The sequence below is a fragment of the Salmo trutta genome, chromosome 17, assembly GCF_901001165.1.
Source record: "Salmo trutta chromosome 17, fSalTru1.1, whole genome shotgun sequence".
NCBI lineage: Eukaryota > Metazoa > Chordata > Actinopteri > Salmoniformes > Salmonidae > Salmo > Salmo trutta.
Window position 1 is genome coordinate 40,808,198 of NC_042973.1, and position 24,578 is coordinate 40,832,775.

General features: G+C 41.9%; 1 long non-coding RNA gene across 1 annotated transcript; it reads left to right on the forward strand.

The window, feature by feature from the left end:
- The first annotated feature begins 19,747 nt into the window (after positions 1 to 19,747).
- LOC115151317 (uncharacterized) lies at positions 19,748 to 21,827 on the forward strand. Its single transcript, XR_003867270.1, has 2 exons — positions 19,748 to 19,896; positions 21,464 to 21,827. It is a non-coding gene; the product is annotated as an uncharacterized LOC115151317 (long non-coding RNA).
- The last annotated feature ends 2,751 nt before the right edge of the window (positions 21,828 to 24,578 follow it).

Genomic DNA, 24,578 nt, shown 5'->3' on the forward strand with positions numbered 1-24,578 from the left:
CTGTCTGTCTTGCAGACAACAGTAAATCCTGGTGTCTACCTGTGTCTGTGGGTTGGCCCTGCCATGTCCCAGGCGTCTTGTCGCCTGTCATAGACAGCCGGCTGCAGACAGGGATGGCATGACCAGGGCAGTGGAGGGAGGGTCAGCAGCCATCAGTGTTAGAGACAGACAGAACAGACAGAACAGACAGAACAGACAGAACAGACAGACAGACAGACAGACAGACAGACAGACAGACAGACAGACAGACAGACAGACAGACAGACAGACAGACAGACAGACAGACAGACAGACAGACAAACATCTCCCAGTCTGGCTGTCTGTCTGTCTGCCCGCCTCATCTGTCTACAGGGGGCCACCTCTGCATTTATGCTAAAAATGATTGTTTAACTTTACGAATGGCACCCCATAGCGTTATACCAATATAGCTTGAAATGTTCATTATAGTATCTTCAATTGATCTTTGTGGATTTGCTTCACCCTCTCCTACTGAAAATATTGGCTACACAGGTCTTCTTTCAACATGAGATAAAATGGATCTCACTGTCAACATGGTATGTGTTACAGCTATTGTTTCAAACATAGCCCTGTACCGTTAAGGTCATACGTGTGTCTAGTTATCCCTAAACCACCCCCTGCCCACACACCATGTCCGGTTTGACAGGTGACATTTTGAGTTCCACAGGAGATGTGCGTTGCCATTTGTATTGCTGGCAGGGTCACAGACTGCAGTATGACCTGTTGGAGGGAGGGACACAGAGAGATACTAATCTCCTATCAAATCAATACAGGACACAAAGATCTACAGAGATAGGTCATTGACTTCTGTCAATCCATTGTGTTTGTCATGTGGTAATTACCTGCCCCTCGCAGTGTCTATGTGATAAAAAAAACACAAGGAGTGAAAGGCTGAGGCTGGAGGTTTTTCATGAAAGTGACTCAGTTCAATCAAACCTACAATGTGTACTCTTAGAAAAAAAGGAGCTAGGGGAAAGTGGGATAAATTGAGCAAAAATGGTAAGTTGAGCCAAAGGGTTAGTTGAGCCACCCCTTGTTTCGAGGAAACCATACACAAAAAGAATATTTTGACAAAATATTTAGGAATAGGTCATCATGTCATGGAGTCTGTGAAAGTTAGGTCCAAAAAACACATTTTGTTAGATGTTTCATGATGCTTGTATCGAAACCAAAGTAGATACTTTTAAGATTGTTCTATAGTTTTGGTCTATGAGCTTCAATATGATGACCTAAACATAGCATGAAAGTGCATCCTTGTAGCTGTGCTGGCTTCTTTCTTGGACAAGCAATATTTTCAAAACTGTAATGTTTACATGAATTCAGATTATTTCCAGGGGTAAACAAAATCCAGAAATATATGTAGACTTTGTTAGATGAATACTCTCCTCTACCGAGAATCATTAAAAAAAATATTTGGCTCTCTCTGTAGTAGAAGCAGGTTGACGTTAATTTGGATGAATCTTGTCCTGGAGGCAGAGCTAAGCGATTTCCACTAGATGGGCCCAGCTGCAAAGTCAGATTTGGCTATACTGTATATTGTAAAAATTCATGATTTTGTTTTGCTTTTTTGCCTTAATTTAAGGTTAGGGTTAGAAATAAGGTTAGCAGAGTGGTTAAGGTTAGGAATATGATTAGCAGTGTGGTTAAGGTTAGGGTTAGGCATAAGGTTAGCAGTGTGGTTAAGGTTAGGGTTAGGCATAAGGTTAGCAGTGTGGTTAAGGTTAAGGTTAGGCATAAGGTTAGCAGTGTGGTTAAGGTTAGGGTTAGGCATAAGGTTAGCAGTGTGGTTAAGGTTAGGGTTAGTCATAAGGTTAGCAGTGTGGTTAAGGTTAGGGTTAAGCATAAGTTTAGCAGTGTGGTTAAGGTTAGGGTTAGGCATAAGGTTAGCAGTGTGGTTAAGGTTAGGGTTAGGCATAAGGTTAGCAGTGTTGTTAAGGTTAGGCATAAGGTTAGCAGTGTGGTTAAGGTTAGGGTTAGTCATAAGGTTAGCAGTGTGGTTAAGGTTAGGGTTAGGCATAAGGTTAGCAGTGTGGTTAAGGTTAGGCATAAGGTCAGCAGTGTGGTTAAGGTTAGGATTAGTTATAAGGTTAGCAGTGTGGTTAGGGTTAGGCATAAGGTTAGTAGAGTGGTTAAGGTTAGGCATAAGGTTAGCAGTGTGGTCAAGGTTAAGGTTAGGCATAAGGTTAGCGTGTGGTTAAGGTTAGGGTTAGTCATAAGGTTAGCAGTGTGGTTAAGGTTAGGGTTAGGCATAAGGTTAGCAGTGTGGTTAAGGTTAGGGTTAGTCATAAGGTTAGCAGTGTGGTTAAGGTTAGGGTTAAGCATAAGGTTAGCAGTGTGGTTAAGGTTAGGCATAAGGTTAACAGTGTGGTTAGGGTTAGGCATAAGGTTAGCAGTGTGGTTAAGGTTAGGGTTAGGCATAAGGTTAGCAGTGTGGTTAAGGTTAAGGTTAGACATAAGGTTAGCAGTGTGGTTAAGGTTAGGGTTAGGCATAAGGTTAGCAGTGTGGTTAAGGTTAGGGTTAGTCATAAGGTTAGAAGTGTGGTTAAGGTTAGGGTTAAGCATAACTTTAGCAGTGTGGTTAAGGTTAAGGTTAGGCATAAGGTTAGCAGTGTGGTTAAGGTTAGGGTTAGGCATAAGGTTAGCAGTGTGGTTAAGGTTAGGCATAAGGTTAGCAGTGTGGTTAAGGTTAGGGTTAGTCATAAGGTTAGCAGTGTGGTTAAGGTTAGGCATAAGGTTAGCAGTGTGGTTAAGGTTAGGCATAAGGTCAGCAGTGTGGTTAAGGTTAGGGTTAGGCATAATGTTAGCAGTGTGGTTAAGGTTAGGGTTAGTCATAAGGTTAGCAGTGTGGTTAAGGTTAGGGTTAGTCATAAGGTTAGCAGTGTGGTTAAGGTTAGGGTTAGGCATAAGGTTAGTAGTGTGGTTAAGGTTAGGGTTAGGCATAAGGTTAGCAGTGTGGTTAAGGTTAGGCATAAGGTTAGCAGTGTGGTTAAGGTTAGGCATAAGGTTAGCAGTGTGGTTAAGGTTAGGGTAAGGCATAAGGTTAGCAGTGTGGTTAAGGTTAGGGGATAGGCATAAGGTTAGCAGTGTGGTTAAGGTTAGGGTTAGGCATAAGGTTAGCAGTGTGGTTAAGGTTAGGGTTAGGCATAATGTTAGCAGTGTGGTTAAGGTTAGGGTTAGGCATAAGGTTAGCAGTGTGGTTAAGGTTAGGGTTAGGCATAAGGTTAGCAGTGTGGTTAAGGTTAGGAGATAGGCATAAGGTTAGCAGTGTGGTTAAGGTTAGGGTTAGACATAAGGTTAGCAGTGTGGTTAAGGTTAGGGTTAGGCATAAGGTTAGCATTGTGGTTAAGGTTAGGCATAAGGTTAGCAGTGTGGTTAAGGTTAGGCATAAGGTTAGCAGTGTGGTTAAGGTTAAGGTTAGGCATAAGGTTAGCAGTGTGGTTAAGGTTAGGGTTAGGCATAAAGTTAGCATTGTGGTTAAGGTTAGGGTTAGGCATAAGGTTAGCAGTGTGGTTAAGGTTAGCCATAAGGTTAGCAGTGTGGTTAAGGTTAGGGTTAGGCATAAGGTTAGCAGTGTGGTTAAGGTTAGGGGATAGGCATAAGGTTAGCAGTGTGGTTAAGGTTAGGGTTAGGCATAAGGTTAGCAGTGTGGTTAAGGTTAGGGTTAGGCATAAGGTTAGCAGTGTGGTTAAGGTTAGGGGATAGGCATAAGGTTAGCAGTGTGGTTAAGGTTAGGGTTAGGCATAAGGTTAGCAGTGTGGTTAAGGTTAGGGTTAGGCATAAGGTTAGCAGTGTGGTTAAGGTTAGGCATAAGGTTAGCAGTGTGGTTAAGGTTAAGGTTAGGCATAAGGTTAGCAGTGTGGTTAAGGTTAGGGTTAGGCATAAGGTTAGCATTGTGGTTAAGGTTAGAGTTAGGCATAAGGTTAGCAGTGTGGTTAAGGTTAGGCATAAGGTTAGCAGTGTGGTTAAGGTTAGGGTTAGGCATAAGGTTAGCAGTGTGGTTAAGGTTAGGGTTAGACATAAGGTTAGCAGTGTGGTTAAGGTTAGGGTTAGGCATAAGGTTAGCATTGTGGTTAAGGTTAGGGTTAGGCATAAGGTTAGCAGTGTGGTTAAGGTTAGCAGTGTGGTTAAGGTTAAGGTTAGGCATAAGGTTAGCAGTGTGGTTAAGGTTAGGGTTAGGCATAAGGTTAGCATTGTGGTTAAGGTTAGGGTTAGGCATAAGGTTAGCAGTGTGGTTAAGGTTAGCCATAAGGTTAGCAGTGTGGTTAAGGTTAGGGTTAGGCATAAGGTTAGCAGTGTGGTTAAGGTTAGGGGATAGGCATAAGGTTAGCAGTGTGGTTAAGGTTAGGGTTAGGCATAAGGTTAGCAGTGTGGTTAAGGTTAGGGTTAGGCATAAGGTTAGCAGTGTGGTTAAGGTTAAGGTTAGGCATAAGGTTAGCAGTGTGGTTAAGGTTAGGTGATAGGCATAAGGTTAGCAGTGTGGTTAAGGTTAGGGTTAGGCATAAGGTTAGCAGTGTGGTTAAGGTTAGGAGATAGGCATAAGGTTAGCAGTGTGGTTAAGGTTAGGGTTAGACATAAGGTTAGCAGTGTGGTTAAGGTTAGGGTTAGGCATAAGGTTAGCATTGTGGTTAAGGTTAGGGTTAGGCATAAGGTTAGCAGTGTGGTTAAGGTTAGGCATAAGGTTAGCAGTGTGGTTAAGGTTAAGGTTAGGCATAAGGTTAGCAGTGTGGTTAAGGTTAGGGTTAGGCATAAGGTTAGCATTGTGGTTAAGGTTAGGGTTAGGCATAAGGTTAGCAGTGTGGTTAAGGTTAGCCATAAGGTTAGCAGTGTGGTTAAGGTTAGGGTTAGGCATAAGGTTAGCAGTGTGGTTAAGGTTAGGGGATAGGCATAAGGTTAGCAGTGTGGTTAAGGTTAGGGTTAGGCATAAGGTTAGCAGTGTGGTTAAGGTTAGGGTTAGGCATAAGGTTAGCAGTGTGGTTAAGGTTAGGGGATAGGCATAAGGTTAGCAGTGTGGTTAAGGTTAGGGTTAGGCATAAGGTTAGCAGTGTGGTTAAGGTTAGGGTTAGGCATAAGGTTAGCAGTGTGGTTAAGGTTAGGCATAAGGTTAGCAGTGTGGTTAAGGTTAAGGTTAGGCATAAGGTTAGCAGTGTGGTTAAGGTTAGGGTTAGGCATAAGGTTAGCATTGTGGTTAAGGTTAGAGTTAGGCATAAGGTTAGCAGTGTGGTTAAGGTTAGGCATAAGGTTAGCAGTGTGGTTAAGGTTAGGGTTAGGCATAAGGTTAGCAGTGTGGTTAAGGTTAGGGGATAGGCATAAGGTTAGCAGTGTGGTTAAGGTTAGGGTTAGGCATAAGGTTAGCAGTGTGGTTAAGGTTAGGGTTAGGCATAAGGTTAGCAGTGTGGTTAAGGTTAGGGTTAGACATAAGGTTAGCAGTGTGGTTAAGGTTAGGGTTAGGCATAAGGTTAGCATTGTGGTTAAGGTTAGGGTTAGGCATAAGGTTAGCAGTGTGGTTAAGGTTAGCAGTGTGGTTAAGGTTAAGGTTAGGCATAAGGTTAGCAGTGTGGTTAAGGTTAGGGTTAGGCATACGGTTAGCATTGTGGTTAAGGTTAGGGTTAGGCATAAGGTTAGCAGTGTGGTTAAGGTTAGCCATAAGGTTAGCAGTGTGGTTAAGGTTAGGGTTAGGCATAAGGTTAGCAGTGTGGTTAAGGTTAGGGGATAGGCATAAGGTTAGCAGTGTGGTTAAGGTTAGGGTTAGGCATAAGGTTAGCAGTGTGGTTAAGGTTAGGGTTAGGCATAAGTTTAGCAGTGTGGTTAAGGTTAGGGTTAGGCATAAGGTTAGCAGTGTGGTTAAGGTTAGGTGATAGGCATAAGGTTAGCAGTGTGGTTAAGGTTAGGGTTAGGCATAAGGTTAGCAGTGTGGTTAAGGTTAGGGTTAGGCATAAGGTTAGCAGTGTGGTTAAGGTTAGGCATAAGGTTAGCAGTGTGGTTAAGGTTAAGGTTAGGCATAAGGTTAGCAGTGTGGTTAAGGTTAGGGTTAGGCATAAGGTTAGCATTGTGGTTAAGGTTAGAGTTAGGCATAAGGTTAGCAGTGTGATTAAGGTTAGGGTTAGGCATAAGGTTAGCAGTGTGGTTAAGGTTAGGGGATAGGCATAAGGTTAGCAGTGTGGTTAAGGTTAGGGTTAGGCATAAGGTTAGCAGTGTGGTTAAGGTTAGGCATAAGGTTAGCAGTGTGGTTAAGGTTAGGCATAAGGTCAGCAGTGTGGTTAAGGTTAGGATTAGTTATAAGGTTAGCAGTGTGGTTAAGGTTAAGGTTAGGCATAAGGTTAGCAGTGTGGTTAAGGTTAGGGTTAGTCATAAGGTTAGCAGTGTGGTTAAGGTTAGGGTTAGGCATAAGGTTAGTAGTGTGGTTAAGGTTAGGGTTAGTCATAAGGTTAGCAGTGTGGTTAAGGTTAGGGTTAAGCATAAGGTTAGCAGTGGGGTTAAGGTTAAGGTTAGGCATAAGGTTAACAGTGTGGTTAAGGTTAGGTTAGGCATAAGGTTAGCAGTGTGGTTAAGGTTAGTCATAAGGTTAGCAGTGTGGTTAAGGTTAGGGTTAGGCATAAGGTTAGCAGTGTGGTTAAGGTTAGTCATAAGGTTAGCAGTGTGGTTAAGGTTAGGGTTAGGCATAAGGTTAGCAGTGTGGTTAAGGTTAGGGTTAGGCATAAGGTTAGCAGTGTGGTTAAGGTTAGGGTTAGGCATAAGGTTAGCAGTGTGGTTAAGGTTAGGGTTAGGCATAAGGTTAGCAGTGTGGTTAAGGTTAGGGGATAGGCATAAGGTTAGCAGTGTGGTTAAGGTTAGGGGATAGCACTTTATAATAACTCCACCGAATGAATAATTTATAATGGATTAGTAAATAGTTTATTCATTATTTATTAATCATTACTCCCACATTTGTAAACGTCAGTAACCTATTTATTCATACATTGATAAACAATCTTTTAAGTATTTAATAATGATTCAAAAAATCATTCATAAGATGTTTATTATAGGACCTAATAAACCATTAACTAATCATTAGTTAAGTCTTTTTGCGTGGCCTCATCTAAAGTGTGGGTTATTTATACTTTAGAAATACTTTCTAAATGTTTTGTCACCAGTGTAATTTCTCACAAAAAGATGGACTTGCAATTGATAGACATGCCAGCAGTAGCCTACAGTACCTGATTCTCCATAAAGAAAAACTCCACCCAAAAACAATCGTTTGGTATTTGTTTTATTAGTCCATTGTTGACATAGTCCAAAATGCATCATACGGAGATGATTTATGTATTTTGAGAGTTACATATCTTGAAAACCTGATTGCTGACAACAATGGACAAATGAAACAAATACCAAAAGATCGAGTTTTCCCCTAGAACATATCAATGGTTAAACAATAAGCACACAATACAGAGGATGTTAAAAATATAGCCTTTTATTCCAAAACAGTCACACTATTGTAATAGTGTAATCTGTAAATTAAGACACACTCTATGCTGATTAAAATAACGTTTTTAGTCTGAAAATGCAAAGATAAGCGTTTCTTGGCAGTGACTTTTCTACCAAAACCAGTGTGGATTCCAGTCACTCCTTAGACCAGTCTAATCTCGGTTAACCCAGAACAAAAATCTTGCATAATTTGGTCAGCTGCAAAATTAAGTTCTGGGTCCATATGTTTTATAAATTGGGAGTTCCTGGTTGCGAAGTTCATGTCGTGTTCATGTGCTAGTCGGAACTTGAAAACTCTGAAATGTTTGACTTGCTAACTGGTTGAACGCAGCATGTGTATAACTACAACCAGTTAGCAAGTCGTACATTTCTGATTACCAACTAGCATTTGCTAACAAAACACCACCTTCATCCAATCCTGGTAAATCCAAAATAATCAGTGACGATAAGCCAAACACCGGCACTATTGCCGATGGTTTTCCTATGCATTCCATCCCGTTGTGACAGATTCTTTGGTTTACTGAAATCAAATCTGTCCACAAGAGATAGACGCTAGTCGGAACTCTGACATTTCAGACTTCCTAACTGATTGTAGTTATACATGTGCCGTGTTCAACCAGTTAGCAAGTTGGACATTTCCAAGTTTCCTAGTTCCGACTAGCATGTGAATGTGGCATAAGAGCAGTCCATAGACAGCTTAGGAAAGGAAACAAATATCTGAATACATGATTTCGCTGAACTATCCTATAATGTTTAAAGAGTTAACACCTTTAAAGCCCCAGTAGAGGCGCAACCAAACAAAGCCATGTGTGAAAATAGTCTGTGGTTAAAAGACTGACGCACTGGGAGCATTTGAAGGTTACATATTGTCTGTACAATTTCTCAATCATACATGTAACATTTCTACCTCAATCATATCACTAATGAAGGACTAAAAATACACAAGAGAAAAAATGGCGGGTCCGGCCAGCTGTGTGTAGGCTACATCTCCCTGTTTAATGATTCTTTTGCGTTCGAAACGTTGACAACATTAGCAAAACATTCACATTACAACTCTTCCTCAAGTGCTTGCAACAGTTGTTTCATCGTTTTTGTGAATAAAATGTTTGATATATTTCCTTTAACATGCTGTGTTGTGTGCGTCTTCTTTTACCATTGATATGTCCTAGGCTATTTGAGACCGCAAGGAGTATCAGGTACTGCTGGAATGTCTACCAATGGCACGTCCATCTTTTTTTGGTGAGAAATTACACGAGTCACTCGAAACATTTTAAAGAAGTATTTATAAAGCATAAATAGCCCACACTTTAGATAAGGCCATGCTAAAAGACTTAACTAATGATAAGTAAATGGTTTATAAGGACCTATAGTTAACATCTTATGGAGTAATGATTAATAAATTATAAACTATTTACTAATACATCATGAATGCTTTATTACATAGAGTTATTATAAAGTACTACCAGTTAAGGTTAGAGTTAGGTTTAAAATCCGATTTGACGACTAAACCCTCAAGTAAAACCTTAACGCCCAAATGGTTCTTTGTGGGTTCTTCGTTGGGTGAAAAAAATCTCAACCTGGAAAGGGTTCTAACATACTTTCCACCCTGAAGGGCTCTGTGAAATAGTAGAGACAAGTAGTCCCTCACCTGAAGATACATTCACATAGAGACACATACGTTTCGGAGCAGACCAGGCAGTATGGTATAGTAAACAAAGGTACTGTATAAACACTCCCGTGGCAGAACTGATTGAACACCAGCCTGTAAGCTAGTGTCTGTGTTAAAGCACAGTGATGTATGCTCGGTGCTGTGGAGAGCTATTGTCTGCTCAGCTCTAACTAGAAAGATGTATGTGAGGTACAGGGGAGAGGGGAGAAGGGAGATGACAGAATATGCAGCAAGAAAAAAAGACTTTGCTGCAGGGCACTGATTTTAATGATGAATATATTCATTATGGAACAGGGTAATTATGCTTTTGTTGTGGTGGAACATACACATTCATCATGAATCCACCCTAGACCAAGTCTAATGTCCTGCTTTACAGCACGATCTTGGATGTAGCTTTTACACAATTGTATGAATATACACACACACAAGCATATATATATGTATATACATACACACTCACACACACTCCTAATGTCTTATTGCTACATTTTTCAAAATTGAGAGAAAAGGAAAAAGGTTTTCTACACCCCCCCCCCCGAGCCTGTAATCAAACATTTTATGCTAATTGTATTTGTTTATGAGCAAATTAACAAATTAATGGCAGGGATGCAAAACGAATGATGATGTGGATGCACACAACATGATGAGATTCCTGAAGAATTCATTAGCTGTTTACAGGTAATTAGAGGCAATAATTAAGATGATTAGTGTGAATGACACACACACACACACTCACACATGCAAACACACACACACACACAGACAAACACACACACATACACATGCGCACAAGCATGTACACAAGCAAGCACCCATGCACGAACGAATGCACACACACACACACACACACACACACACACACACACACACACACACACACACACACACACACACACACACACACACACACACACACACACACACACACACACACACACACTACATCAAAGGATCTAATTCGCCCCTGTACCTCCCTCCATGGGTTTCTCAAAGTCTTAATGGAATGTGCTGACATAGCTGTCTGCTCTAAGGATGCAGAGTTTTTTTAGCCTCCTCTCTATCCCCCATCACTCTTTTTCCTCCTAGTGCTCCCTCCTTTCCACCCTTCCCCTCCAGTACCAAATGCCTCACAGCGAGCAGAGTAGAAATCTGAGACGGGCAGATGGTATATATTGGCACACTAAAACTATTGCAGATCTATGCTCCTGTGGTACAGTATAGTAGCCTAAATCATTAAATCAACATTTCCAATCCCGTATCTCACAATAGACAATATCTCACTTCCCACCTGGGTCCAAGCCTCCAAGTCCTGTAACACACAACATAAAACCCAGTGATTATTTTATGGGGCGTAATTGGCCTGCAGTAGGTTCTGACTGTAACTGTGGCTCATTAGTGTCAGTGGGGGAATAATGACGCTGTAAAACCGAACACTGTGACTGATGACCACATGGCACAGCCTCACACTGCTGATGTGGGGGGACTTTATAGTCTAATTCTGATAGGTTTATTATCTGGGTCCGTATTCATAAAGGGTCTCAGAGTAGGATAGCTGATCTAGGATGAGTTGTTCCTTTTACATCAGAAATGAATATGATGATATTGACAAGGGGGCTCTGGTCCTAGATCAGCACTCTAAATAGTCAAAACAAGAAAGAGAGCGAGCTGGAGATGGGTGAATCAATCTGTGCTGTGTTTAGGGTGAGTTTATTTATGATGGATCAAGACTAGCTTTGGCTGTGCACATTTGGAGAGCTAACTTCAGGTTTCTTTAAGAGTATTATGGATAGGCAGTAGATAGACGGCTGCTTCTGAGCCTGAGAGAGAAGTCAACGTGAAACGTTTTATCATATTGATCAACTGAGAGCTGAAAATGTGCCAGTGTGTGAAGGGATTATTGGGTAGAAATTGTATAACACTGTCTCTCATTGGTTTAGACAGGGGTTCTGGGCAGAGTGTAGGTGGTGACTGATGATCCTGGATCAGATTGGGACCCAGACAGTCTGAAACTCAGACTCAGACATTTACTGGTACATGCCACCTGCACTAGAAGTCATTTAAAATGTCCTCTTGGGTCACAGTTACAGCGAGAAATTCAATCACCTTGTCTGCTACTGCAGGGGGACAACTTTCTCTCAAGATTACTAAGTAGAAACTTTATAGCTAAGAGCATTAAAGCAGGTTCCTGCAGGCCCGGCTGCCAATAGTGAATAAATGATTGGGCCTCTGCATCCAGACAGCAAAATCAATGCAGCGTACCAGAGGGTTTCTGGTGTTAGTTGTGCTGCTGTGTTTGTGTCAACATGGGAAGTGGTTCCGCTCACACCTCTGAGCTTCATTAGCCTATACCTCTTACCAGCATAGGCCTAGCCGTGGACCAATCCTCCACCATCTGCTTCATTCTCATTTGGTGGAAAGTGAGTGAGTAGGTTTACATGTACAGTCAGGTCCATAATTATTGGCACCTTGATAAAGATGAGCAAAAAAATAATCAAGAAATAAATCATACAAATACTGAACTATACTGTATGCTCAAAACAATTTGGAAATTATATTATTTTTATACTAATACAATCGCTCAGAGAAAGATATTTTGTTGAACAAGTAAAAAAATTATTATTATTGGCACCCTGTCCTCAATACTTTAGCACCCTCCCCTTGTGAGGATAATGACACTGATCATTTCCCCAAAATGTTTTATGAGATTGAAGAACATGTCAGAAGGGATCTTAGACCATTCCTCCATACAGAATCTTTCCAGATCCTTGATATCCTTCGTCTGCTCTTGGGGACAAGGGAGATAGGAGAGAGGAGTGGAGGGGGAGAGCTCTGCTAAGCCGGAGTGACCGGGTGAAAAGGCAGTGCAGATGTAATTTGTCCTCAATGGCTGTTTGGGAAGAGTAATTGTGGTGACATTGGCCGGTCGATAGTATGGATTTTTTGTTTGGAGTGCCCTGTGTGTGTGGTGCTAGGGGGAAGCCAGGAAAAAAAGAACACGGCTGCTCAAATCCAATAAAAATGGATTGAGGGTGTGGCGGTTGTTTGCCGGGCTGGTAGTCATCGTTTGACTGTTTGGCTGTGTGTAGATGTCATACTGTAGATGGGCTGGTTCACAATCACAAATACCCCCTCTGACCTTCCCTGCATGACATGCTATTACCATTGGCTTGTTGGTCATTGAAATGTATATAAATCATTAACAAAAGTATTAGTCAAGCCATAACCCTGAACAAATATTCCTGTGTACGCCCACAAAAAAAATGATGGCACACTGAAAAGAAGCCTTGGCATGATGGCGTTAAAGATGCCATCAAGATGGCTGTTATCCAACCACACACTACACTGTACTGTAGTACGCTCTGAAAGGACTGCTACAGAAGGTAGTTCATGTATGAAAAAGCTCTACTGTGTTTCTACTGTAACATCATGGTGGTGGGCAAAGGGAGTCAGTGGGTGGGGTGGACTGACCCCTGCACTGCTGGTACATACAGTGAAGTGACAGTGGGGGACGAGTAGCCCCAGGGTAGACCACTGGAAGCCTGCTATGGTGTCCCATTCAGCCCTAACTAAATAAGGCAACTGTGTGTGAGCGCAGTGTGTTGCTGCTTGCTGTATGCTCAACCCAACATGAGAGAAGTAATGAGGGAGAAGGAAAGGGGTTATGACACAGTGGACGGACATAGGCTACACTCCCTGCCCAGGAGTTACACACACATGCCCACACTCTCTCACACACACACACACACACACACACACACACACACACACACACACACGCGTGCCCACACTCACACACGCCCACACTCACACACGCCCACACTCACACACGCCCACACACACACACACACACACACTCAAACACACACACACACACACACTCACACACAGATGCATGTTCACACACATGGACGCGCACACATACGTACACACACATGAATGGACTTACACAGACACATACACACGCACCCACGCGCACACACACACATGCGCGCACACACATACACGCACACAAACGTGCACATACAAATGTCTTTGTGATCCACAGCAGGGAGGTTCATTTCAATCATGTCAGTTTCACACTGTGGTTTTATTATATCGTTCACATATTCCCACTGCAGTATACCCAGAAGGCTCCCTTACTCCCTTACTGCAGTAAATGCCGATTAGCCTGGTCTTTTTCAGATCATCATTATAATGCATCCCCCCCAGCAGCATGGAGGTGTCTGGGCTCAGTGTCTGGTCTCATTGGCACAGCTCTACTGCAGTATGTGCTGGGAGTCTGTGACACTGTGATGGGATATGGTCATATGGGTAATCCTCTTCCTCCTCCTCCTCTCTCTCGCCCCCCCTCTCTCTTTCTCTCGCTCTCTCTCCCCACCTCTATTCTCTCTCTCTCCCCCTCCCCCTTTTCCCCCCATTTATCTCTCCATCGCCCCCCTTTCTCCTCTCCCCACTCTCTCTCCCACCTCTCCTCCCTCTCCTCTCAGTCCGATGAAGATGTGTGGATTAATGTCTCTAACCTGAGTTGACTGGCCCTACCTCCACACTGTCCTCCCTGCAGTCTGACGGTGTCACCACACGGCCATCGTCTTGGCATTCTTCTTGGCAGCTGTCCACCACCGCCTGGGTAATGAACAGTGTGTGGCCCGTCTTCCTGGGACACCTCCAACTGCGCCCGTACCATCATGCCTTCCCTGCCCTCCTCGCCCTCTTCGCCGCGACCTCCGCCAGACCTCCAAGTCATTGTCACCGCTGGGTCACAGCTGTCACCTTGATCCTGTTTCACTGCAAAGTGGACACTCGTTGGGAACTAACAACATACGTCGGGAAACGTTCACCGCGGTGTTAATTATGTCAACAATAACGATGACGAAAAATACTCATCAACAACCTATTTATCCTGACAAAAACTAATAACGATAACAAGACGAGATACCCTGAAAAAGTTCTAATTATTACCAATTACCTTTATTGTTTGTTGACAAAAATGTAAGGAGATGAAAATTCCCTCCAACGGTTATGATAGGGAGAAAATCAGAGCTAAATGGTTTAACCTGTAGCTTTATATCCTATAGCCTATGATTAATTATGGCTGGCATTGGTTACAATGTTGCCAGCTAAGATATACAAGGTGATAGTAGGCCTAGTTGGACAAGGCTTCTGAATGTGCACATGTTACAAGAGGTAATATGAATTGTTTAATGGTAACAAATGTACTAACTAAAATGTGACTAAAACTAAACAAAAATTGTCCAGAGTATTCATAGACTGATAATAACTAAGTTTGAGATGACTAAAATGTGACTAAGACTCAAATATATTTTAAGACTAAAACTCCAAATAAATCTGAAATAGCTTCCAAAATGAACACTGGTTCACCGAGTGAGAAGAGGCTGAGGGGGCTCCTATGTGACACAGCATCCGCTGCCCTGACTTAATGGATCCCGACACCTGACGTGGGGGAAAGGTCACGCGGCTCGTCAGCGAGCGGAGCGGAGGAAGGACAGCGAGTGGAGCTCCAGACGGGATGGACACATGGCTGGAGCATGGCCTTCTGGGAGCGGTGGGTAGGACGGGAGACCTGCTGGGAGGTGTCCCTTCTGGTTTCACAACCAGGGTGACGAGCCGACCTCCGAGCTGGACTGAGACGATGAGGATCACGCTAAGTCATCACATGCAAACAAGAGAGTCTACTAAGAAGACATTTGAAGTCAAGACAGTTGCTTGAAGATGTAAGTCCCCCATGAAATAAGTATAAGTATATCAAACAAGAGTGACTTTTTACAGTGACTAAGAAAAGGTCTGAAACCAGCACAGTTATTGCTTGAAGTTAAAGATGATGCTAAAAATCAAGTCCAACATAGTGATAAGCCACCATCACTGATCAGAAATGTATAGGAATAGCCTAAGGAAATAGGTATGTGACAGACAATGCCAAGTGGTGGGATGGCAGAGTGAGTGAAGATGCAGCTTTGCGTTTTATGTTAGATGGCACAGTGGTTGTGTGTGTTTGTGTGTGTGGGCATGTGTATCTCCCCCTAGCTTCCACATGGAGTAGCAGTATGCTAGTGGGAGATCATCCTCCTAGTGAGAGGCCAAAGACACTGTCTCTTGGGACCCATTAGTGTGGCTTTGGTGTTAGCTGGTGACATCTGACTAGATCAGCGCTGCTCCAGACTGCTGCTCTCCTCTTATCCACTCTTCACTGAAGTCAATAACACATCACCTACACAGTGTAACGGGCCCCCAAGGGGGAGGAGACGTTTACTAAGCTGGTTTCTCTTTGTAAAGGTAAAGAATGGAATGAGACATTTAGATTTTCTGTTCCAGTCCATCAATGCCATTATTGTTATTTGTAAAGTTTTGATGATCGAAACGCAATCCATAAAAATGTGTCATGTTCTTAAATTAATTATCTTTCATATAAACACATTTACACACTATGATGCTTTAATTTTACATGTTATATGTTGGTTTTTTTATTATTGTTGATGCTTACATTTCTAAATTCACCAATTTAACTGAGGAGTATAAGGTTGATGCAAAATGCAATTCCTAACAAGATATTTGCATGTGTTCACTAAACCACAAGAATAACCAGTCTCCTTCCTGTGCAAGCATTTCTCCCTCCATAAAGGGTGAAACTTTGAAAGTCAAGCGGTCCTTTATCCCTCCCTGCTCTGACCTTTCTGCTAGGCTGCCCTGTATTCACTGGCTGTCAGTGGCTGTTTGTCAGCAGCAATCCGTCTCTGTCCATCCCCCGCCCCCTTCCCCAAATCCCAGCCGACCCATTAGGCGCGAGGATCCGGGGAGAGGCGGCGCCTCCAGCCTATGGGAGCTGGACTCAGCCTGCCTCGGGGTCCTGGGAGCCCGCCTGGTATCCTCTGGTATCAAGGTAGCGTTAGCCACATCCCGCTAGCTAGGCTCAATCAGGTACCCCAGAGAGCTAGCTAACTCTATATATAACATATAACAAAAGCACAACTGTCTGACAGGGACCCATGGGAGAAGGGAGCTTCGGAGTAGCTGATAGCTATAGGGGGAGAGTGAGCCGATGCTATCACTGCAGGGGGAGAGAAGCTGTTATGCTGTTAGACAAGACTCTAGAGTCTGGTCCAATCTAACTAGCACCTGAATTTGTACAAAATGAGGGGATTACTTTAGACCTGCCTTGAAAATGTGGTGTTATAATGTCTTACATAGCTGTTATAAAGGCTTTATGAATGCATGGGGTTACCAAAATGTTCAGGTCTGTTGGTGTTGTGTTTAAAAGCATTCTGCATTACTGGAGTTCTGTTTTTTTTTTTTACCTGTTGTTGTTCACCCACCTACCCTAAAGACAGGAAAGAGGGGAGAGTCAGTGGTGAAAGTCACCCTGTGTAAGAAATTCCATGAGAAACAGTGACTAACTTTGAATGACCTAAAATGATAAATCCCATATTGGTCATTCAAAGTCAGGCCAACCCAAGCTGTACTGCGCAAGTAGACTAATAGTAGGCCTACTTTTGAAACAGATAAATAAGTGTCAACAGAGTCAGAAATTCACAGGTTTCAGATCGTTTCATTTCGATTCCTTTATTTTTTTTAAAATAGAAAATCAACACAATTGTATGTTCTAAGTCCATATAAATGCTTAAACCACATCAGGAGACCACTTTTGAGATCTGAGAAATGTAATTTTTTTTTGCGTAGTTGCCGTTTAATTCAAGTGTGCAGGTACCTGGCACTGTTGTTTGATTAGTGTGTTTCTGTAGCACATGAAATGGAGTTTACTAAGGAAATCGCCACTGGATTGATGCAAATAATCATGATATTGTAATGACCGGACTAGATCATAAAGGAACAACATAAACCCAGGGTCGTTACAATATCATTCTGCCAGGTAGGCATATGGTACTTTGTAGCTAGTTAACATTGAATTGAGAAAGTTTTTGGGAATGCCTTTCCATCTACCAGAAGAAGGTTAAGCCTATCATTAGCATTGCTATACTGTATTTTGCCTGTTCTTTAGCCTAATTGTTTGAACACTGGACGTTTACTTCATATTCTGAGGCATGTCTTACCTTGCTTCAAGGTAGCCTATAGCCAAAATCCCACCAAAGAAACGTGCTTGCTAGCAAGCCAACTACGGCTAAAACAGTCAGGTCAAACAGTGCGGCTAGAATAACAGCAAAGTAGCTGCATGTGTGTTTGTTTAAGATGTTTTAATGCACGATTTCACCTGGCATAGAAAATGTTCTCTCTCGTCAGGACACTGTACAGAGGAGCTAGCCAACTAGACAGCTAACACAATAACTTCAAACTGAAGCTGGAAAGACAGCAAACTAGCTGCATTTCATGTCGTTTTACCTGTTTTTCTATTTACATTTTATTGTATACACTACCGGTCAAAAGTTTTAGAACACCTTCTCATTCAAGGGTTTTTCTTTATTTTTTACTATTTTCTACATTGTTGAATAATAGTGAAGACATCGAAACTATGAAATACCACATATGGAATCATGTAGTAACCAAAAAAGTGTTAAACAAATCAAAATATATTTTATATTTGAGATTTTTGAAATAGCCACCCTTAAACAGCAGTCCTTCAAGACTGTTGGAAACAGAAAACAAGATTCCCATTTTTGCATCATAGGCCTACCTGTGCTAAACAGGTTTTTGAGTATGGCTTAAATCCCATCTCAACCAATAACAATGCTTGTTTTGACCAACCCATTGTAGAATTCTGTGTTATTGATGTTGGGTTATAGAGCTCCACAGTGGAGGTGTCATAATACCCATAAAACCTAGCGGTGAAACAGGGAAATGTTTCCAATCATTTTTCGACCATTCATTTTTCCCAAGGGGAATTTTAGAAAAACATAAAATAAGGGCTGTGTTTCGTGTAGGCTTACCCTGGCATGAATTTTTGATAACCATGCAAATCTCTCTCGGACAAGGTGTCTTTAATCAATATATTCGGCTCTATATTCGGCTCTCAAGTAAGTACATTCTCTCATTGTTTCACACTCTTATCCTCCCCCCTGCACACACACGCACACACCTTCAGTGTCCCTCTATACTACCTATTTAAAGTTCAGATGCAACTGGGCTGTGGGGGTGCACACACACACAGACACACACACACAGACACACACACACACACACACAACCAAATCCTGGGATCATTGATCAAGAAACTGGGTTCTGTCACTGGCCAGTGGTGTTCCTGACCTGCCTAATTAGCATCAAAGTAGACATTATGCAAGACTACAAATCCTTGCAAGCTCCTGCACATCATCTCTAGCTGACACATTTGCTAACAGGTATTGTGTCAATTTAAAACATGCACAAGCAGTTCACAGACTTGTTAATTTAAAGAAATGTTGACAATGTATTCATGATTAAATGTAGCTAACATTAGTTAGTTAATCCAGAGATTCTTACCTTTGCCTTGATTCAGTAGTCTTAACCAGATCATTGTGGCATTTGTAGTTCTTTATGATAGCCACATTAGCAGCTAATTAGCATTTCATTTTGGGGGGATAAATACAGGTGAATATATTGATAAAAGTCACCTTGTCCTAGAGAGATATACACAGTTATCAAAATGTCACACAAGGGTAAGCCTACACAAAACACATCCCTTATGTTAAGTGTTTCTAAAATCCCCTATGGGGAAAATTAATGGTGGAAAACAATTTTCTTGTTTGAACCATTTTCTTGTTTGAACGCTAGGTTTTATGGGTATTATGACTCATACTGTTGAGATATGACCCAGTGGGTGGGTTAATTTTCAGTCAAATCCAAAAGATCAAAGTAATCCGCAAGCTCGTGAATGAGGATTGTTGCAGCTGTGTAGCAAACCCGACAGTGCAGCTGGTACTGAGTGGAATTACTTTAAGATGGACAAATGGGCAAGGCATTTGTGGCTGACCAAAAATGATGAATAAAAAGCTAGCTAGCTAACATTACAAATTATTTATTTAGTAATAAATTACCTACCTATCATAATTACATATTATCTCAGTCATTGACAATTTTAGATAATCTTAGCTAGTAAGCTAGCTAGCAAACAACCCCATACATTCTAGCTCGAGCATTAGCTAGCTATCTAGCTAACATTTGCTAATTTAGCTGGCTAGCTAACTAGCAAGCTATTTTCCTGTGCTGTGTGTGGTAGCAAACATTTAGGTGTTTGTTGAAGTTTGGCTAGCTAGCTATGTCAGTGCCTGTAGAAAGCTGGTCTTCTGTAAGCCTAACTTTAACTTTACTGTGTGGTGCAATGTTTCACATCATGTAGCTGCTCCCTGTCTCTTGAGTTAATTTAACATTTTTGTAGCTAGTTGGCAAGCTATTAACTCATGCTTTTATGTTGGTTCAGTTTCTGTATGTTTTTTGTAGCCTAATTGTTTCTGAGTTAGCTAGCTAGTTGGCTAGCTAGTCTCAGTCTGGATGAGGCAGGTCTTTGTTCTCCATTGCCAAGAGACTGGAGGCTGCATAGCCCTGACAGTGCTTATCCCACCACCACCACTGGTATGCAGGTAGCAACATATTTAAATTAAAGTTGTTTCTCAAATGTTCATCTACGTTTATCCATTTTGACTGTCTCCTAAAACCTTGTTAAGTCTTTGTCCCCCAGATACTAAAGACGACATGGTCCTGAGAGTGTTTCTCCCACAACCAGTGTAACAAGTTGCAAAGAAGACTGCTTGCCCAAGCATTGATGAGGACCGAAAGTCATAATGTAGCGTATGTATACATTACAGGTAAAAGTGCATCAAAGCTGGGACCGAGAGACTGAAAAACAGCTTCTATCTCAAGGCCATCAGGCTGTTAAACAGCCATCACTAACATTGAGTGGCTGCTGCCAACATACTGACTCAAATCTCTAGACACTTTAATAATTAAAAATGGGATGTAATAAATGTATCACTAGTCACTTTAAACAGTGCCACTTTATATACCGTAAATTCCGGACTATAAGCCGCAATTTTTTTCGCGGCTTAAACAATGACGCGGCTAATATATGGATTTTTCCCTTCTTTCAATTAAAAAAAAAAAAAAACATTCTGTGGCGTGCTCAGTTTTTGGCGGCATGAAGCTTTCATTAGACCAATGAAATTGCCGAACGGGTTAAGGTCAAACAACTTTTTTGGTTACTGTTTAGATTAAATCGAGCTCTCTCAAACTTCCCATCATTCTGATTACGGTAGTCATTTTGTCACCCTCATCATGGCAAAGACACAGAGAAATGCATATGATGCAGCTTTCAAGTTGAAGGCGATTGATCTGGCTGTTGGAAAAGGAAATAGAGCTGCTGCATGGGAGCTTGGTCTTAATGAGTCGATGATAAGACGTTGGAAACAGCAGCGTGAGGAATTGACTCAGTGCAAAAAGACAACTAAAGCTTACTGCTAATTTTAGATTTTTTGTTACAAGCCGTGTTTCGTTAAAGCCTATTTATTTTTGTTACAAGCCGTGTTTCGTTAAAGCCTGTGTAAAGTTCATTTGTTTCAATGTACTGGTAGGCACCTGCGGCTTATAGACATGTGCGGCTTATTTATGTTCAAAAGAAGAAAAAAAAATTAAATTCAGTGGGTGTGGCTTATATTCAGGTGCGCTTAATAGTCCAGAAATTACGGTAATGTTTACATATGCCTACATTACTCATCTCATATGTATATACTGTACTCTATACCATCTACTGCATCTTGCCTATGCTGTTCGGCCATCGCTCATCCATATATTTATATGTACATATTCTTTTTCATTCCTTTACATTTGTGTGTATTAGGTAGTTGTTGTGAAATTGTTAGATTACTTGTTAGATATTACTGCACAGTCGGAACTAGAAGCACAAGAACTTCGCTACACTCACATTAACATATGCTAACCATGTGTATGTGACCAATAACATTTGATTTGATTTGGAATGTTGAATACTATTTGATATGTAATACTGTTAACCAGAGATGGGAAGAAACTCATTATAAATACTATCTTTACTGTAATTGAATAGCTTTTCCAAGTACTTGTACTTTTTTTTTCTTTTTCAAAGTCAGTAATTTTACTTCTACTTGAATAAAATGTAATTGAAGTAACATGACTTCTACTTGAGTTGGCAATTTCAGTACTCTTCCCACCCCTGCTGTAAACCACGCCCAAAGTGGCTGGACTCAACTCATTGCAGATTAACGTCCTGCGCACAGCAATAGACTGTATAGGAGTAGAGCATGTTCTGAGCAATACACACAATTTGTGTGTGTGTGCAAGAGTGTGAGGAGTGTCTTGATTATTGTTCAACATTTTATAATCATATTCTCTAATTCCCAGGCTGGAACCAATATGGCTGAATATCTCAACCAGATGACCAAAAGAACAATAGACCCCAACGTTCTGACTCTCTGGTACAATTGCCTCTACTCCCTGCCATTCACCATCATGAATGGTCAGGCTTTGGAGCAGAAAACATTATGTTTCGTTGTTGTTTTATATTAATTCATATTGAAAATGTATACCTGGTAGGGGTTGGGGAGTTTTCTTCAGCCCTGTTCCTCAGCTGTCATTGGTAGGGCTGCTGTGATTTTAAAATGTTTGTTTATTTGTGTGTTTCTTATTTGTTGTTTATATTTTGCATTACTTTATTTTGTAGCTGTAATTAATATCTGAAAATAAACATTTTGTATTTTATCTACAATTTGTTATGATTGGCGATATGTCATTTTTAGAATTTCATAGACTGTAGTAACGTTGTAACATTGATTGTTATTGGTAGAAATATTTTTACCTTTAGAAAATGAACAGATTCTGTAATAGAGAGGAGGTAGAAAAAAAGCAACCCACTGCTGGGTCAAAATAACCACATTTTTGGGTAGATCATGCAACCCAACGTGTTGGCTCATTCACTTAACCCAACAGTGCTGGGGCAAAATAACCCAGTGCTGGGTATGTACTATAGTGACCCAGCGCTGGGTTTTCCCGCTAATTGCATTTTGGTACATTCACGGGTAGGCCTACTGCAGTGTGTACATTGCTGCGGCTAAAATGTTAAGAAATAATAGTTTACCAACATTTTAAGCTAAACATTCGGATCTGTTCCATCAACCTTATTAATTGCATATCCCTCCACTACACTACTTTGATATGCATCAGTGACGATTAAGAAGTAAGTATATGCTATGCCGACTGAAAAATAAGTGGGTATTAGGCGTGTACCTGCGCATACCCTCCACTACACCAATGTTAGGATGAGAGGAAGAGATAGAAAGAAAAACAGACAGACAACAGGAAAGAGAGAGGAAGGGGGGCAGTTGTAGCAGCTGATTAATCCTGGGGTGGTATTGGAGATGTGGAGGCAGACTGGGAGAGAGAGAGAGAGAGAGCAGAGTGACAGTAATAAAGTGAACCTGCCTCCCATTCATCTCCCTCACCCCATCTCGCTGTCAAGGCCCTACACCCACTGACTAATGCCAGCTCTGCACGCAGGCACAGACAGGAGTGCCACACACTGCCTTACCACACAAACAACGGGTTGGGTTGCCTTACAGTATAATCTGTCTTGTTGGTGCTCAGACTCATTCTATTGACCTGAGAGTTTTCTGAACTCTAGACTATAGATAATGTTGTGTACCGACCTAGTGGTTTTCTACTGCATGTACTGTAGCCTAAATGTAAAAAAAACACAAAGGTGGCCAAAATTAGTTGTTTTATTTTCCTTTGTCAAAATGTGCATAATTTTGGCCTCTTTTCAAGGCTGAACATTACACGAGTTGTTCAGGTGATTTCCTTTCCTTTTTCATATTATGGTTCATTTTGGCCTCTGTTCAAGGCTGTGGTTGTTGTTCCATGCACGTCAGTACTTCCCTTTCCTGCCCTCCCCCTGGCTGGCAGTGGTACGCTGGCTGTGGTAATGATATGCACATCCCACTGTGCCCTCATTAACCTGTCCTTAGATATTTCAGGTCACTGGCTTTTCAGTGATTTGACACTGGGGGAGAATACTTTCGCTGTAATAGGGTTATGTCAGGGTTGTTACCTTTTCCCATTACACTTTACCTTTAGAGCTAGACCTGCTGTAATTAATGGAAATCAGGCCTGGTAGCTAATGTAACGTTCGTTGAGGGATGAAGCTCAGAAGCTGAATATTCATGGTTTTGTTAATGTTCACTGCGTTTTAAAAACCAAACCTTTGCTGCAACATGACCTCTGGTGCATGACATGGGGTCTTTCCATTCCAGACGCATAAATTAAATTAGTAGAACCAGTTGTGCATTTAAAAACGGGTTTGTAACTGCTCTGTGGTGGTCAGACGAAAACTACAAGGCTACAGATTAGTCTGCTTTGTGTGTTTCTGTGATTCAAACACTGGAGCCTTCTCTGAAAACCTACAACCAATTGTCTTAAATTACTTTGCGAGAGGCATGGCACTGACTTGAATGGAGGACTTCCCATGTTATTTAAATCATGAACAACTTTCAGTGCACCCAGGTATAATGAAGACATAACTAATTAATAATGAAACCCGGGCAGGGTAGAAACATTAAAACCTCTTCCTCGCTGTCCCCCACCTGCATGCGGTAAATCTGTCTTCATATCAGGCCCCCGACTTTAGCCCGGCCAGACAATAGATTAAACAATGAATGAATGATTTATTAGCTGTCGTTGTCATGCTATTTAGATGGATGGCTGTACACACGGTGTGACCTCACTTCCTTGTACTCTGCCTTGCATGCAGGCACTGGTGTGAGGGAGGGGTGGGCCGTGGGGGGTGGGGGGGGGGGGGGGGGGGGGTGGAGACGTGGCAGGGCGAGGCAGGTCAGGAACACCACTGGCCAGTGACAGAACCCAGCCTCTTGATCAATGATCCCAGGATTTGGTTGTGTCGTTGTGTGTGTGTGTGTGTGTGTGTGTGTGTGTGTGTGTGTGTGTGTGTGTGTGTGTGAGCGCACCCCCACAGCCCAGTTGCATCTGAACTTTAAATAGGTAGTACAGAGGGACACTGAAGGTGTGTGTGTGTGTGTGTGCAGGGGGGAGGATAAGAGTGTGAAACAATGAGAGAATGTACTTACTCTCCAACCTCGCCCCCTATATCTCTCTCCAACCCTCTCTCTCTCTCTCTCTCCCTCATCCCTCTCCCTCAAATGGGTAATTCTGGCGATGCCCCTGACAGGCCATGGTTTGGATTTTGATTTATGTTCCTGTGAAGCTCAAATCAAAGATTCCATCTAGTGCTGCTTTATGGCAGCTGCTATGATGAATGGTGCAGTCTCTCGGTCAAGCCAAGCTGCTGTGTCTTTGCCCCACATTTTAATTGCTAAAGTAGCCAGTCATTGCTCAGCCCTCCTACCCCCTTCTCTTTCTGTCTCTGAACCTCATCCTTTTCCTTCTCTTGCTTTTCTCCCCCATTGTCTTTCCCTTATTTATGTGTGATTTTCTGCATTCCCTGGCT